This window comes from Desmodus rotundus, chromosome 8 (genome assembly GCF_022682495.2).
Source record: "Desmodus rotundus isolate HL8 chromosome 8, HLdesRot8A.1, whole genome shotgun sequence".
In the NCBI taxonomy this organism is placed as follows: domain Eukaryota; kingdom Metazoa; phylum Chordata; class Mammalia; order Chiroptera; family Phyllostomidae; genus Desmodus; species Desmodus rotundus.
In genome coordinates, this window is record NC_071394.1 from 49105080 (window position 1) to 49116045 (window position 10966).

Here is a 10966-nt window from a genome sequence, read left to right on the forward strand (position 1 = left end):
TTTGATTGGGAAGTGAGCCTAAAAAATTCTTTTACTACAAACAAATGTGAGGTATCAAATTTTAAGTCACTTAAACTGGATAGCACTGCATATTACTGTGGAATGTGGAACTCAACCCTCTAACGAATCACAACTCAAAAAAGCAACTAAAATATTGGGAGGAAAGATTTACATAGAGAAACTATTTCCTTATTCAGTATCAGTAACAATCAATTCCTTTTATCTCCTTCTAATCCTGACAGTAAATTGGGAACATAGGCAAAGACATGCACCAAGCATAAAGCAAAGAAACTAATGCTTATGATTAAGGGATAAGCAAGGAAATACCTTGCTCTATTTGAATGTATCACTGTCACCTATAACTTATATCTTGAGATATGAGCCTATGGAAAGAGGTAGTAAAGGTATAAGAAAGATTACTTTATACAATTTAAAAGCATTTTTGAAGGATTCATTCATGCATACAGCACATGTGCTAAAATTCACAGGTCCTAACAGCAATAATAAGTGTGTGTGTATATGTGTATATGTATGTCTGTATGTATATATATTCACACACACATATAAACATGCCTGCACAAATGTTCATTTAAATAAATGAAATACATATCGTTCCAATACTTATCTTAGTTTCAAAATCTAGTACCTTGACTACATAGTGTTAGAATGTTGGGCAAGTTATTTTTTTGTTTCTTCTTCTTCTTTTTTTTATTACAGTTCATTGTTGTTCAAGTACAGTTGTCTTCATTTTCATCCCACCATGGCCTTCCACCCCACCCACCTCCTCCTCCCACCCTTGAGCCTACCCCCTTTGGCCTTGTCCATGGATCCTTTATACATGTTCCTTGATGGACCTTCCCCTATTTTCCCCATTATGCCTCCCTTCCCTCTGGTTACTGTCAGTTTGTTCTTTATTTCAGTGTCTCTGGTTATATTTTGCTTGCTTGTTTGTTTTGTTGATTACGTTCCACTTACGGGTGAGATCATATGGTATGAAGTGGAGAAAATAACTGAACCTGCCTTAAGGAGTGCTGGAGAGTAGTACTAAGACGATATACTTTATTTCTTACTACAATATTCAACTCATAGCCAGTGCCCAGTAAGTATTAGTTCTAACTAAAATTGCAAACTATTTTAAATAATTTTTTCTTCATTCTATATGTTCGTGCCATTTTTTAAATAATTCAAAAATTTAACTCTATAGCATAATGTTTCAATAACTTGAAAATAAAAATACATAAAACAATGTTTCAGTTTAGTAAATTGTTTCTGTATAGCCACTCAACTCTCACGCATGACTATGTTAGTCAGAAAGATAATGACTTACTAAGAAATCCAACATGACTAAGATTGACATGACTGATACTGAGTCAAAATATCATTTCATGAAAAGTTGAACATGGCAGACAAGTTTATTCTCTGAAATTATATGTATCTTCACTAATGGTATTAAACTTATTTATCCATGCAACCAGTGTTTATTGAGTGCCTACTATATACCAGTCCCTATAGTAGGTACCAGGGACACAGGAAGAAGTAAAATAAATTAAAAATCCCTTTATTAGTATTACTTGCTTATTATATGATTAAATTAACATAGGGCCCCATGGATGTGAACTAAGGAGGGTATGATAGTAGAAGGGGAGTACACGTTGGAGAAAAAATGGGACAACTGTAATAGCCTAATCAATAAATTATTTAAACTGATAAGAACAGATCCTACAATTGATCTTAGCCTAAAAGCTAAGAAGTGATCAATAAAATATTTAAAATAAAAAACTAACATATAGCACAACTAATGACAGAACACTGAGCATTGTACTGTAAGTGAGACTGGTTAAAAGAGTTTCTGTGGGCCGGTGTATTAATCTGCCTGCGCTGTTATACAAAAATGTCATAGGCTCGATGCCATAAGCAAGAGAAATTTACTTTGCACAGTTTGGTGGTTGGGAATTCCAACATCAAGCTGCTAACTAAGTAGGTTTAATTGTAGGCTTCTTCTCTTGGCTTGCAGGGAGTGTCCATCTTATTCTGTCCTCACATGATCTCTTCTTTGTGCCTTGTAAGGGAGACAGGGACAGAGAGAACTTTCTAGTGTCTCTTCTTGAAGGACACTAATCCCATCATAACAGCCTCACATCCAAGACACCATCTAACCCTAATAACCTTTCAAAAACGTCATTTTCAAATACCATCATATTGGAGGTTAGGGATTTAACACGTGAAGTTTGGGGCAATATCATTGAGTCCATAGTAACAAGGGCCTAAGTAAATTGGAACTGAAATTTTAGATTAAATGCAAGACTCTCAGAAAATCAGAAATGTAGTCATAAAAATATCAGTATGTCTGTAAAAGTTGGGAATATGAAGCCGTGGTTCTCTTGGCCTGGGTTCTGAGTGGGGCACACGATATTGCTACTAAGAATTTTCCCTGTAGACTTGCCCTCACAGGATCCTCTGGTTTAAATTTATACTATCTCAAGTGTGGACATTTTTATATTTGAAAATTCTGCCAATTGTGTTACAGACAAACTATACTCAATTCACATATACAAGTTTCTCAAGATTAAGAACAATTGAAAATTCTTTCACATTTTCACATACTCAACAATTACAGATTACAGCAGGAAACAAATTTATTAAAGCTCAGATTAAAACATAAACATAAAACAATGCTGTTTGTCAAGAATTTCACCCTATGGTCCCTGGCTACCACCTTTCTATTCTCTACTCCTTTGTGCTCGACTTGTATAAATTCCACATATAAAAGAGATCTTACAATATTTGTTTTTTTCTGTTTGGCTTATTTCACGAGCATGTCCTCCGGGTTTATGAAATTTGTCACATATAGGTTTATGGGTGAATTATAATCTATGGTATGGATACACTGTATTTTATTTTCCATTCATCCATTGACAGACACATTTTTTTCTATATCTTGGCTATTGCTAATAATGCTGCAATCAACATAGGTGTGAAGATATCTCGTCGAGACCCTGGTTTCATTTTCTTTGGCTTTAAAACTAAAAGTGAGATTGTGGATCATATGGTAGTTTTACTTTTAATTTAAAATAGAATCTCCACACTGCTTTTTGTATGTATATAATAGCCGTACCAAGATACATTCTCTCCAACAGTGTATAAGGTTTCACTTTTCTCCATATTCTAACCAATGCTTATTATCTCTTATCTTTTTTTAAAAAAATTATTGTTATTCAATTACAGTTGTATGCCTTTTCTCCCCATCCCTCCACCCCACCCCAGCCGAACCCACCTCCCTCCCCTACCTCCACCCTCCCCCTTGATTTGGTCCATGTGTCCTTTATAGTAGTTCCTGTATTCCCCTCTCCCCACTATCCCCTCCCCACTCCCCCCTGGCTATTGTTAGATTGTTCTTAACTTCAATGTCTCTGGTTATATTTTGTTTGCTTTTTTCTTCTGTTGATTATGTTCCAGTTAAAGGTGAGATCATATGGTATTTGTCCCTCACCGCCTGGCTTATTTCACTTAGCATAATGCTCTCCAGTTCCATCCATGCTGTTGCAAAGGGTATAAGCTCCTTCTTTCTCTCTGCTGCATAGAATTCCATTATGTAAATGTACCATAATTTTTTGATTCACTCATTTGCTGATGGGCACTTAGGTTGCTTCCAGTACTTGGCTATTGTCAATTGTGCTGCTATTAACATTGGGGTGCATAGGTTCTTTTGGATTGGTGTTTCAGGGTTCTTAGGGTATAATCCCAGCAGCGGAATTGCTGGGTCAAAGGGCAGTTCCATGTTTAGTTTTGTGAGGAAATTCCATACTGTTTTCCACAGGAAGCCCTTGGCCCGGGTGCAGGGTCTGCTGCAGGATCCTTGGGAGAGATCCAGGCTGGGCTGTGTGCGAGGCCAGGTGCTTGTTTGGACCAGGGGGGCTTGAATAGGAAGAATTTCTCGAAAAGAAAAAGAGAAAATAGAGGCACTCAGCGGCTAGTTAGAGATCTCTTATCTTTAAAAAAAATAATAGCCACTTTAACAAGAGAGAGATAATATTTAAGTGTGGTTTGATTTGTATTCCTCTGATGGGTAGTGACATTGAGGGGTTTTTCATATACTTCTTGGCCATTTCTATGTTGTTTTTCTGGAAAAAAATTATTTCACGTCCTTTGCCTTTGCCGATTTTTAATTGTATTTTATTCTTTTGGCTATGGAATTGTATGAGTCCCTAATATATTGTGGATGTTTGGATATTTGGGTATCCTTTATCAGACCTATGTTTGGAAATATTTTCTCCCATTCTGTGGGTTGCCTTTTAACTTTTCCTTTTCTGGGCAGAAGCTTTCTTTGACACAGTCCCTTTTTTGTTTGTTTTTTGGTTTTGTTTTTGTTGCCTGTGCTTTTGTTGTGAAATCCAAAAAAATCATTGTCATGACCGATGTCAAGGAGATTTCCCCCTATGTGTTTTTCATGAATTCAACACCTTCTGATCTTACATGTAGCTTTAATCTATTTTAATTCTGTTGACTGTGGATATCCAGTTTTCCTATCACCATATATTAGGTGACTGTTCTATTCTTATTGTGTATTGGCACCCATTTCAGGATTAGTTGACTGTGTATTTAATGTTGGAGAAAATGGAAAAATGTTGGTCAAAGTTACACATTTCGGTTATAAGATGAAGTCTATAGAAATAAGATTCAACAGGCTGACTATAGTCAATAATACTGTATCATATATCTGAAATTTTCTAAGAGGAATATGTCTTTATGTTTTCACCACAAATAAAAAATGGTATATAATGTGATATATTAATTAGATTATGAAAATCATTTCACAATACAGATATATTAAATCTTCAGACTTAGAAACAACAATTATTAAGAAAGATAAATAAAAAGAAATGTGTAAATTAACACATGGTAGATTCCAGAATGCCAAAAGAAAACAGTAATATTTGAGAGACTTCCAGCCAAGGTGGAGGCATAGATAGATATACTTTGCCTTCTCACACAACCAAAAGAAGGACAACAACACATTAAAAAAAACCAAAAAAACAGAACTACCAGAAAATCAAACCACACGGAAGTCTGACAACCAAGCAATTAAAGAAGAAATATTCATCCAGACTGGTAGGAGGGGTGGAGACAGGAAGCTGGGGTGTAGAGGACTCCAGGCAAGGTGGTAGCTGGCAAAGCAGGTGGTGTGACATTTGCATGCAGATAAACTGGGAGGAACAACTGGGAGTGAGACAGACCATGCAACTCAGGGTTCCAGCATGGGGAAATAAGGCCTCAAAACCTCTGATTGAAAAAAAACCTGTGGGGGTTGAGGTGGCAAGGTAAACTCCCAGCCTCACAGGAGAGTTCCTTGGAGAGACGCACAGGGTCCTAGAACATACACAAAACCACCCACCTGGGAATCAGCACCAGAAAGGCCCATTTTGCTTGTGGGTAGTGAGGGAGTGACTGAAAGCCAGCTGAGAGCTGAACAAGAGGCATTGTTCCCTCTTAGACCCTTCCTGCACATACAGCACCACAGTGCAGTGACATGGTTTGCCCCCCCCAATACCAAAAGCTCCACCTCTTACTATGTAACAGGCGCACTGAGACAAAAAAATATGGCTCAAATGAAAGAAGAAATCAAAGCTCCAGAAAAAATACAACTAAGGGACGAAGACATAGCCAATTTATCAGATGCATAGTTCAAAACACTAGTAATCAGGATGCTCACAGACAAGGTTGAATATGGTGACAATACAGAGGAAAAAATGAAGGTATGAAAAGTGAAATAAAGAAAAATGTACAGGGAACCAACAGTGAAGAGAAGGAAACAGGGACTCAAAGCAATGGTTTGGAGCAGAAGGCAGACATAATATTCAACCAGAACAGAACGAAGAAATAAGAATTCAAAAAAACACGGAGAGGCTTAGGAACCTTGGGGACAACTTTAAATGTTCCAACATTCAAATCATAGGGATGCCAAAAAGAGACGAATAAGAGCAAGAAATTGAAAACTTATTTGAAAATATAATGAAGGAGAACTTCCCAAATTGGGCAAAGGAGATAGACTTCCAGGAAGTCCAAGAAACTCACAAAGTCCCAAAGAAGTTGGAAACAAGGAAGCACACAGCAAAACACATCATAATTATATTACCCAAGATGAAAGATAAGGAGAAAATCTTAAAAGCAGCAAGAGGAAAGGAGATAGTTACCTACAAAGGAGTTCCCATTAGACAATCAGCTGATTTCTCAAAAGAAACCTTGCAAGCAAGAAGGGGCTGGAAGGAAGTATTCAACGTCATGAAAGGCAAGGACCTACACCCAAGATTACTCTATCCAGCAAAGCTCTCATGTAGAATGGAAGGGCAGATAAAGTGCTTCCCAGATAAGATCAAGTTAAAGGAGTTCATCATCACCAAGCCCTTATTTTGTGAGATGTTAAAGGGACTTATCTAAGAAAAAGAAGATCAAAACTATGAACAGTAAAATGACAGCAAATTCACAAGTATGAACAATGGAACCTAAAAAATCAAAACCAAAACCGAAAATGAACTAAACAAACAACTGAAACAGGAACAGAATCACAGAAGTAGAGATAAGTGGAAGGTTATCAGTGGGGTGGGGGGATTGGGGAGAATGGTGGAAAAGGTACAGGAAATAAGAATCGTAAATGGTAGGTCCAGAATAGACAGGGGGAGGTTAAGTATAGTATGAGAAATGGAGAAGCCAAAGAACTTATGTATGACTAATGAACATGAACTGAGGTGAGGGAATGCTGGTGAGAGGAGGACTACAGGACAGAGGGGAATAAAGGGGAGAAAAAAATGGGACAAATTTAATAGCATAATCTATAAAATATATTTTAAGTATCTCAAAAAAAAAAAAGAAAAAGAAGAAAAGAGAAATATTTATAGGTAGCCAGAGGAAGAGAGATCATACATTTTGTAATCATGATCATGGAAACCAGAAGCAGAAACCCTTAAATTTTGAAGAGAAAGTAAATATTTATTTATCTGTTCTGAGTACACAGTTTAATGTATAAAAATGATGAAATTAAGAAAGTTTTATTGTAAAATTATTAAATTTTACCACTTAGAAATGATCAATAAATGAATTTATAGAAGTTATAATTGAGGGAAAAGAAAATGTTCCTGCAAAAAAATTTGAGATTCAGAGACTAATTCCAAACCAAAGAATTAAATATTAATTGAATAAATCTAAGCATGCACCGACAACATAGAACAACACTATATTTCAGCTTAAGAAAACAAGGGAGATCTAAGGTATTAGGTAACAATATAACCTAAATAGAGAGATGATGGCTTCAATCAACATTAAAAGTCTTTGTACTGTTTGGAAAGATTACAAAGACATTCATTCACTTTAAACTTAAAATTTTGTTATGCTTTTTAAATTTAATGTAACCCCAGAAAGCTGTAAAAATAGGCCTAGTTTATTTTCTGGAACAAATTAGAATAAAAACAACATGTTTAATAAAAAAGAGGGTAGAAAAGCTTATAGAAAAAGCAAAACAAATAAGATAATACAAAGCTTCCATTGAATATATTTAGTCAATCTTTTTTTAATGAAAGCATACACTTCCTAAGCAAATATCAAAAACTAAGATGTAGTTCTTAAATATTCACATATCTAATATAAACAGAAAGAGATGTATGAGAATTATAAATCAATGTTCATGATAGTGTTTGCCTCCAGAGTAAAGGCTAGCAAAATCATCAGGTAGATACTTAGGAAGAACAACTGCATCAGTAAGCTTTACATTTTGATCTGGAAAATAGGCTCTTGGATATTTCCTATATCATCTTCATCATCATCACCATCAAAATGTGTTCACCTCATCCAAACATCCTCAAAAGCAGCAACAACCTCACAGACACGTCCCCTAAAGCAAGGGACATAAAGGAAAGAATAACCAAATTGGACCTCATCAAAATAAAAAGCTTCTGCATGGCTAAAGAAAACAGCATTAAAATAAAAAGAGAACCAACAGTGTGGGAAAACATATTTGCCAATGATACCTCAGACAAGGGCCTGATGTCCAAAATATACAAACTCACATGACTGCACTCCAGGAAGACAAACAACCCAATTAAAAAATGGGCAAAGGACTTGAACAGACACTTCTCCAAGAAAGACATACAGAGGGCCCAGAGACATATGAAAAGATGCTCAGCATCACTAGCCATCAGAGAGATGCAAATTAAAACCACAATGAGGTACCATCTCACACCAGTCAGAGTGGCCAACATAAACAAATCCACAAACAAATGTTGGAGAGGATGCGGAGAAAAGGGAACCCTAGTACATTGTTGGTGGGAATGCAGACTGGTGCGGCCACTGTGGAAAACAGTATGGCATTTCCTCAGAAAACTAAAAATGGAACTGCCCTTCGACGCAGCAATTCCACTGCTGGGATTATACCCTAAAAACCCGAAACACCCAATCCAAAAGAACCTATGCCCCCAATAGCAGCACAATTTACAATACCCAAGTGCTGGAAGCAACCGAAGTGCCCATAAGCAAATGAGTGGATCACAAAACTATGGTACATTTACACAATGGAATTCTATGCAGCAGAGAGAAAGAAGGAGTTTATACCCTTTGCAATGGCATGGATGGAACTGGAGAGCATTATGCTAAGTAAAATAAGCCAGGCAGTGAGGGACAAATACCATTTGATCTCACCTTTAACTGGAACATAATCAACAGAAGAAAAAAGCAAACAAAATATAACCAGAGACATTGAAATTAAGAAAAATGTAACAATAGCCAGAGGGGAGTGGGGAGGGGATAGTGGGGAGAGGGGAATACAGGAACCACTATAAAGGACACATGGACAAAATCAAGGGGGAGGGTGGAGGTGGGGGAGGGAGTTGGGTTTGGCTGGGGTGGGGTGGAGGGATGGGTAGAAAATGCAAACTGTAATTGAATAACAATAAAAATTAAAAAAAAAACAAGCATCCTCAAAAGCTGCAACAGTTCCAGCATTAACTCAAAATGCAAAATTCTTCCTTCAAAAGACCCAAATCTTACCATCTGAAGAATTTAAATGTGTTATGAATGAGTTTCAGGGATGATTTAGCCTGGGGAAAATCCTGTCTATCTGGGGACCTGTAAAAATAAAAAGCAAGTTATCTGTTCCCAAAATACAATGTCAGGACAGATATAGGATAGATATTCCCATTCCAAAAATAGACATTGGAGGAAAAAAGAGGGGCATGGATACAAGGCAAGTCCAAAGTTCAGAGGGGCAAATTCCATTTAATTTCAAGAGTAAACTAATTCTCTGTGGCTTGATACTCTGTCTTCTGGGTCTTTTAGGGTGGAGGCTATGCCCTTTTAGCTTGAAAATATCTTGTTGGACCAGGCCTCTGCACCTGCAGCTTTGCTCTTAGATTCATTCTTCCTTTTATTTTGTCTCATCTCTGTCTCCAGTTCTATTTCTGTGATTGTTTTGCATTTTAAAATTTAAGTTGTGATCTCTATTATTATTTTTGTTATAATTTTGCTTATTTTAGCTCTCCAGCTTAATCTATGTTGTCAATGTTTTTATCTTTCTAAAAACCCAACTTTTAGTTTTATTATTTTTTTTTGTCTTTTAGTTTCTATTTTATTTATTTCTGCTATGATTTTTATCACTTCCTGCCTTCTGGTAACTTTGGGCTTAGTTTGTTCTTCTTTTTCTAGTTTCTTGACGTGTAAAGTTAGGATAATTACTTCTGTTGAGCAGTAAAATGTCTTTTACCTGGTTTCAGAGACAGAATATGGTGGAACCATGGTATCCAAAGACAATTTTAGAGAATATACAAATCTCAGTATTTATATAACATGTATTTATCTCTTAATATGTTCATTTTTAATGATATGCCTAAGGAAAGGAACAGATTTACTGACCTAATTCACAAATTGAAATTCTTTACTTAAATATAAATTGATTTATTTGTTAATATACCTATTTACCAATATTAAATACATTTTAGCATAGATTTCCATATTATATCTCAATAATGAAGGCCAAGCATAACTAGCCATATTCTAAATGAATGACTGCAATAGTTTTTATATCAACTCTAAAAATTATTTTGAACTTTAAATAATGGTAAGGTAGAGTAGAGACTAAACCAGAATCTGGTCATGAAGAGTTAGTGGTTTGAGTTGACATAGTGAAAAGTTGAGCAAAAACAAGTCTTCAGAACCAGCTGCTGCCAGGGTAATGTTGGGCCATACAACATCTATTTCAGTTACAGTGATGCTCCTGATTTTCAGTTCATACACCATGCACTTTCTCATGGCCATATATTTACTCCTCTAATTTTTGTTTGAAGAATAATCCCTGAATTTCCTAATTTGCAAAACACTAACCACTCTAAAAGAGCTTTCCTAAGACCCTAAGCGAAAACAGTTTTACCTGCCCCTGAATTCCCAGAGCACTGTGGACATCCATGTTATTTATTACGTTCTGGTTTGCACCATAAAAGGGTGGGCAAAAGTATGTTTACAGTTCATATGGAAAATAATTCAATAATTAATAAATAATAATAATTCAAGAGTAAACTCTGTGTTTCATGTACTCACAACTGTAAACCTATTTTGGACCTCTTTTGTATATAAGATTTTTCTCTTCTATTTGCTTATAGGCCCATTTGTGTCTGAGTCCATTTGAGCAGTAGTTGTCAAGATGGTATCCACAGAATTTGGGAGGGTCAACGTGTGAGATCCTTTCAGTAAACACAAGAGGTCAAACTATATTTATGAGACTATTGTATTTAACTGCCTATTGCATGGTTTTTACATTTGCACCAGTGGTGAAAAACAATGGTGGTTGAAACTGCTGGTGCCTTAGCATAAACTAAGACGTGGCACTGAACCAGAGAGTAGTTGTGATATTCTTCATTGGCACATATTTGGGATTTTTAAAAATGCCAATCATATCTAACACTGCCATGGACAAAGTATAAAAAATATA

General features: G+C 36.1%; 1 pseudogene; it reads right to left on the reverse strand.

The window, feature by feature from the left end:
• Positions 1-1587: 1587 nt before the first annotated feature.
• LOC128781553 (U2 spliceosomal RNA) lies at positions 1588-1755 on the reverse strand (annotated as a pseudogene).
• Between the last annotated feature and the right edge of the window lie 9211 nt (positions 1756-10966).